General features: G+C 35.1%; 1 protein-coding gene across 1 annotated transcript in view; it reads right to left on the minus strand.

The window, feature by feature from the left end:
- Window positions 1-4,634: 4,634 nt before the first annotated feature.
- dtna (dystrobrevin, alpha) overlaps window positions 4,635-6,521 on the minus strand; it is a 30,750-nt gene continuing 28,863 nt past the window's right edge. The window contains exon 22 of the mRNA XM_037681641.1: window positions 4,635-4,710. The gene's annotated coding sequence lies outside the window, so the exon portion shown is untranslated. The remainder of the gene's footprint in view (window positions 4,711-6,521) is intronic.

Below are 6,521 nucleotides of genomic sequence, written 5' to 3' on the forward strand. Positions count from 1 at the left end.
TTTTCCGGGGTTGAGTCACCCCACCCTCAAACGCTCACTCACTAAACACGATGAACTACGAGCAGGCAGCTGATTGGTCAACGACTCATCTACCTCGCTGCTGATTGGTCCGCTGCTGACATCTCGTCGTAGCATTGACCAATTGCGTAACGATGCGTTGATCATTCACAACAGAAGTCTCCTGTCTTATTTTGTCTCCCTGTATCAGTCTCAGTGCACTTTCACTTGTAAAACAAAACAAAACAAATAAGAACAATTTATTGAATTAATAAATCATCTATGAGGATGCAAACAATAAATAAAAATAAGAGTAAATTACACAACAGACACTGAATTAAAGAAATTGCAGAAAACGGGATTACATCAACAGATAGCTTGTTTTAGTTAAAAAAAATCTGCATTAATACAAGACGGAAATGTTTCTTATTTTGTTTGAAGTTGAACAGTTTGGATTTATTAAAAAGAAAACAAGATTCAGTTTATAATTTGCAAGGTATGATTAGCAAAATTTGTACATATCTGATGACGTTTTTAAAATTGGAAATATTTTTCTTTAACAGATCTCGTTTTAGAGCTCACTATTAGATAGATAGATGTGTGTGTGTGTGTGTGTGTTTGGGAATAGTCTTCCCAAATTTCGTTGTATTTAGGTGAAATGACAATAAAGATCTATTCTATTCTATTCTATTCTATTCTATTCTATTCTATTCTATTCTATTCTATTCTTTGGGTAAATTTACCATCGAAACTGCACTTCTCCAGTTTTTACACCAGGTGGCAGTCATGCACTTGATATTAAAATAAATGAAAAACCTGTAAAATACATTAATGAACAGCACTTGATTTTTGTCCCCCCAAGATAAAATGTGATGTAATAAAATATTGATCACAGCCTAGAAAAATGTAATGTACTTACTATAAATATGCTGTTGATTATTTTTGTTTGACCTAAAACATAGGGTTTACTGTGTGATTTAAAAAGTACCAAATGCTGTTTAGTATGAAGAATATGTTGTGTATTGAGTGTTGGTGGTTTTGTTTTTTACTGCATAAGTTAAAAAGGGTAAAAATCTCCTTAGTATGCACATGACTGAGGTTCAGTGCCGTGTGGCTGCTTTTATGTTACTTCAGATGGTGGCTCTCTGTGATGAATTACAGACAATAGGTTGAGGGCAGTCAACAGTGCGTTTATGACAGATAATAAATGTGCCGAGCCGAACTGAGCCAATTGAAGTGTGTCATTTTGGAATGGAGGAAGAAAGAGAAAGGAGTTCACAGGCAAAAATTGTCATTGTGTCAACACTTTATTATGCATTACTGCCATGCAAAATCACTGCTATGAACCTGCTCAAAGGAGAAAAAAAAATTAAACTATATATATATATATATTTATATATTTCACACATTTATGATGTTATATTGGCTTGCCACTTATTTAAGTGATAGGACTTTTATTTTTTTAACACACAAAGCATCAAGAATGAGTGTGTGTGTTGGTGTGTATGTCACACTAAGATTTGTGTGAGAGCAGAAATGGTAACTAAAATTATGGCAGTGATTTGTATGTATTCAGTAAACAAGTTGGAACTTGGTGTTGTACTGTGTGGTAACATCTTCAGATCTCATTGTGTTCATTTTAAATGTTGAGGTTTTCAACAGAGCACTTTTCTGCTAAAATGCTCCGTTTGGGAAGATTTTTTTCTCAAGCTGTTTTTGGAGCATGTGATGCTTTCTGTTGTTGTTGTCTGATGCCTTTTAACATATGTTGTGATGAGCGGCCACGCAAATAGTAGAGCTGTTCACATGCAGCAGTCAACTGACTGAGCTTACTAAAGACTTCAAAAGCCCAACCTAGAAAAGGAGGAGTAATGGAGATGCCAGGAATGAAGATTAAATTGTGTAAATCATTAAAACTTGGTATGTTACATAAAACACAAATAAAATCAGAATCCAACGATTTGCTAATCACACACATTTTATTCACAGTGGAACATAGTAAACACATCAAATGTTTAAAAGAAGAAATTGTACCTTTTTTTAAACATCTTTTGGGGCAGTAACACTTAAAAAATATAATTAGAACTGAGGCTCTAAAATAAGTGGTATATGAAACAGCACAGTTGTATTTTGCAACAAATAGGTTTAATTGGCAGCAGAGGACTAAATATAAAAAATTACACAGAATGGCCAAATCTCTCAGAAGTAATTAAAATAAGATGGGCAGAGGTTCAATAAACTGCACAAAACTGACTCTAAAAATAATGGAACACTCACAGAATAATGTTCTTCAACAGAAAATTGGCAAAACTTTGAAAATACCATCACCTACAGTTCATATACAAAGTATCATCAAACAAAATAATCTGTAGAAATCTCAGTTTACTGGACAAGGCTGAAGTCATTATTGGATGCTGATGTTCAGGTCCTTAGGACTGCTCAGGCCCTTCAGGCAGCACTGCATAAAGACAGGTCTGGATCTGTTTTGGACATCACTGCATGAGTTCAGGAACACCTCCACAAATTGTTGTCTGCAAACCAGTTCACCCACAAATTCTGGTTAAAGCTCTATCATGCAAAGAAGCAATATGTGAACACAGAAATGCTTCCATCTTCTCTGAACCAAAGCTCCTTTAAAGTGAACAGAGGCAAAGTGGACAACTTTTCTGTGGTCAGATAAAAATTATATACAGCAGTCCCTCGCTACTTCACGATTCATTTTTCGTGGACTGGCTCTGTCGCGGTTTTTCAAAATAAGATTGGACATGACACACAACTGGCTGATTGATGGATGAGCCACACGGTCAGCATGGATTTTTTTTAATTGAAAACAAATTATTTTAAATTATTTAGCACCTGCTGCACTTGTGTGCAGCCCACAGCTGAAGGAGAAGCTTCCTCCTGCAGCGTGTGAAGAACTTCGCTCTGCAGCAGAGAAGTGGGCGTGGCCAAGAGTGCTTGCAAGTGGCAGAAAGCTGCCGGAGGCACAGAGGTGAAATCATGACATTTTGTGCTCTTTTAGAGCCTTTAGAGTTTAGAAACATTGTTTAGAATATTGCAAGAGTGAACACTCTTTGTATGGCAAGCCAAGTGTCTCATTAATAGCCACTTTTACCTATTAATGAGACACTTGGGTTGCCATATTACTCGAGTGCCCTCTAGTGGCTGAAAATGTTAATGAAAATGAGTGAACACTTGCAATATTCTAAACAATGTTTTTAAACTCTAAATGCTCTAAAAGAGCACAGAATGTCATGTTTTCAGCTCTGTGCCTCAGCTGCTCTCCTCAGGTCCTAGATGTTTACAGACTGTTGGTTAAAGGAGGGTGAATGCTTCACAGTGGCAAACATGACCATGTCCTTAATTTGAGATGTGCTGTTGCCATCAAATTCAAAATTACCATATCTTTTCTTAAAAGTGGTACAATTTCTTAGTTTAAACATATGATATACTCACAGTGTTTTATTATAAACAAAATATGCGATCATGGAGTTTGCAAATCATTGCGTTCTGATTTTAATTACACTTTACACAATGTCCCAACTGTTTGGAAATTGGGGTTGTGCTGTTTTTTCAATAGCCAGTTTCAACTCTGCATGTGAGGTCATCAGCTCAATTGTTGCAAGGCTACGAAACACAACAAAACAGTTTATAATATCTGGAGACGTTAACAGCGTTTTTCTCTCCTCTAAATTTCCAACTTGACAACAGTCAACTCATTTTTTATTATTTTATGTAATAACTTTTCCTCATTAAGTTACATTGCATTCATTTAATTCAATTTATTAAATACAATTCCGATCAATTTCAATTTATGAACTACTGATAGGTCAAAAAAAAAAATCCCTAAGCATCCTTACCAACCTCAGAATCTGTGTAATTTGGATTTATTTGTCTCCATGTTCCCAAAATATTGTAAACACTTTCAAACATAAGAACCTGTTTGACCCAGTATGCAAACCAAGCATCAGTCAGAATGAGTTTAACTTCAATAAAAGACATCCTGCTTCGCTGCAGGCGTGTTTTATTGTCGGCTACATGCTGCTTTGACAGTAGAACAAACTGCAGTTGGAGGTCATCCAGCTAAGGCAGTGTGCAATATCATTACCTATTCATCAAATAAAACAAATGCACATGATAAAATTTTCCTTTTTTTGTCCCAAATAAATCAAACAAAACACAAAAACTAAACAATACAAAAGCAATTTAGTAGCAACAGCAAGACATATTTAAAGAATAGTGCTGAATTTGTTCATGTGCCTCAGCCAAAGTAAAACAGCAGATTTAAAAAAAAAATCCGTTATAATTTTTTTACTTTACCTCAAATGTAAAATGAAGTTTGTGCCAACGAGTCATAAACAATTTAACTTAACATTTAAATTTGGTTCATTGTGTTCTGTGTGCATTGACAGTGCAGTTACTGTTAACTTAAATTCAAAAAAGGATAAAAATAAGAAATGATTCACCCAAATCTTGTGTTTTTATGGCACCTGTGGTATAATAGACAGCTCAGTAATTAATCTCTTTACACCAGCTCACAGTATTACCTTAAATATGTGCTTGGTTAAAAAATAGATCTTTACATAAAGAAAATCTATGGTTGGATTCATCGAAACGTTAATTTTCCAGATCTTCGCGGCTGTTCTTTGTCACCCAGTGCTGCTTTTTTTTTTCTCCAGTGTCTCCAACGTTTGTTGCTTCTGTATTGATCACCTGTAAAACACACACACCAAAAAAGTTCCAGTTAAAAAGGCAAGTGTGAAAACATATACTGTACTTTTCGCTGTATAAGTTGCACCTTTTTGCATAAATTTGCACGTCCTGCAACTTATACACCGAAGCGACTAGAATATGTTTTTTCCCCATATTTATAAACCAATTTTGTCTGAGATCTGACGATTTCATTCATTCTGACATGGAAAATATTGAACACTAACATTTTCAGTCACTAGAGGGCACTCAAGTAATATGGCAACCCAAGTGTCTCATAAATAGGTAAAAGTGGCTATTAATGAGACACTTGGCTTGCCATACAAAGACACCTTCGTCTCGCTACAGAACTCCTGGAGCAAACATCAAATCAGCTGCATTTCGTTGCACCGCCCAGGACAAATGCAGCTGATTTGACCATTAAAGTGCATTTATTAATTAAAGTTTAACTGAGACACACCTTTACTATCATGTCAAGCAAACAGATAATTGTTTTTAAGTGTTAATCTTGTTAAATTCTTGTTAAAGTCCTCCCGTGCATGCTCCTGTGGCTGTCATTTGGCAGCCAACCAATTTTTGGCACAATACCGGCCCACATTTCCGGGTGGTCAGCGGTGACGCGTAATAAAGGCGACGTATATGGCGGTGCAACGTGTACGGTGGAAAGTATGGTAAATTCTAGTTCTGATGAGGAATTTGCAGCAACTTAGTGATGAATTTTTACATTTAAATGCTGTGTAGAGAACTTTTATGTTGTTATTAGAACTATTTGAAAACGTAAATTTTTTTCCACTGATTTTTGTTCTTGGAAAGAAGCACGTTGTCACTTTATTATAAATATTTTAATGATGATGATCTTCATCCTAACTTTAATACGAAAATCAAGTATTTGTAGATGAGAAATGCTAGTACTACTTTTGTCTTCCTTCTATGTTTTTGGGTACAGAATATAAGATCTAAACAAATGAATCCACTTTCATCCTCTGTTGCTAAGTAACATTTCTGGGTGCAGGAATGACCAGCGTCTCATCACATCAAACACATTTATATACAGATAATTATCCATAAACTACAATATTTCCTTCACGTATACTTGATGTAAATGTGTTCCTTTGTGAGAAATGCTCTCTTTTATTTGTTGCTTGGTTACCATTAGCAAAGCTGGATTGAAATGGTTCGATTTAATATAAAGACGACCTTGCTGAATGGAAACAAAATGCTGTGAAAAGCAACAGAATGAAAACAAGTGATTTGTGTTCTGAACTGGATTACTCATTCTCCTGCTCACATTCCTGCAGATTAAGAAGAATGTTTCTGGACAAAGTAAATGCCCTGTAAGTGACTTACAATGCTACAAATTTACCAAACACTTTAAAAAAGGAGGCTGTGTTCACCTATTAACTAGCCAGTAATCTACAAAAATCTGATTATCTGCTAACTCTAATCCTTTTGTTTGGTATTTTAAATAAATTGTATCAATTAAAGCCCCTTTAAAATGGCATTCAGCTGTGTGTTGAATTTATAAAGTTGTTGTTAGTTGGAAGCTGCTAATAAAAATTTATTAGAGCCTAATCTTGCACTGTATTTTTACAACAGATTACTTTTTGGAGTCCATCTAATTCAAGATGGCTGCCACAGCTAATCAACATTAAGACAAAAATGTATATAACGACATCATTTTAACATATTCAGTAGTCCCTCGTTTATCACGGGGGATCCGTACCCTGAAGCCCTGTGATAAGTGAAAACCCGCGAAATAGTAGTACAAGTAGTTTATTTTAGTGTATATATATATATATATATATATATATATA

The sequence above is a fragment of the Nematolebias whitei genome, chromosome 9, assembly GCF_014905685.2.
Source record: "Nematolebias whitei isolate Nwh7 chromosome 9, NemWhi1, whole genome shotgun sequence".
Taxonomy (NCBI): Eukaryota; Metazoa; Chordata; class Actinopteri; order Cyprinodontiformes; family Rivulidae; genus Nematolebias; species Nematolebias whitei.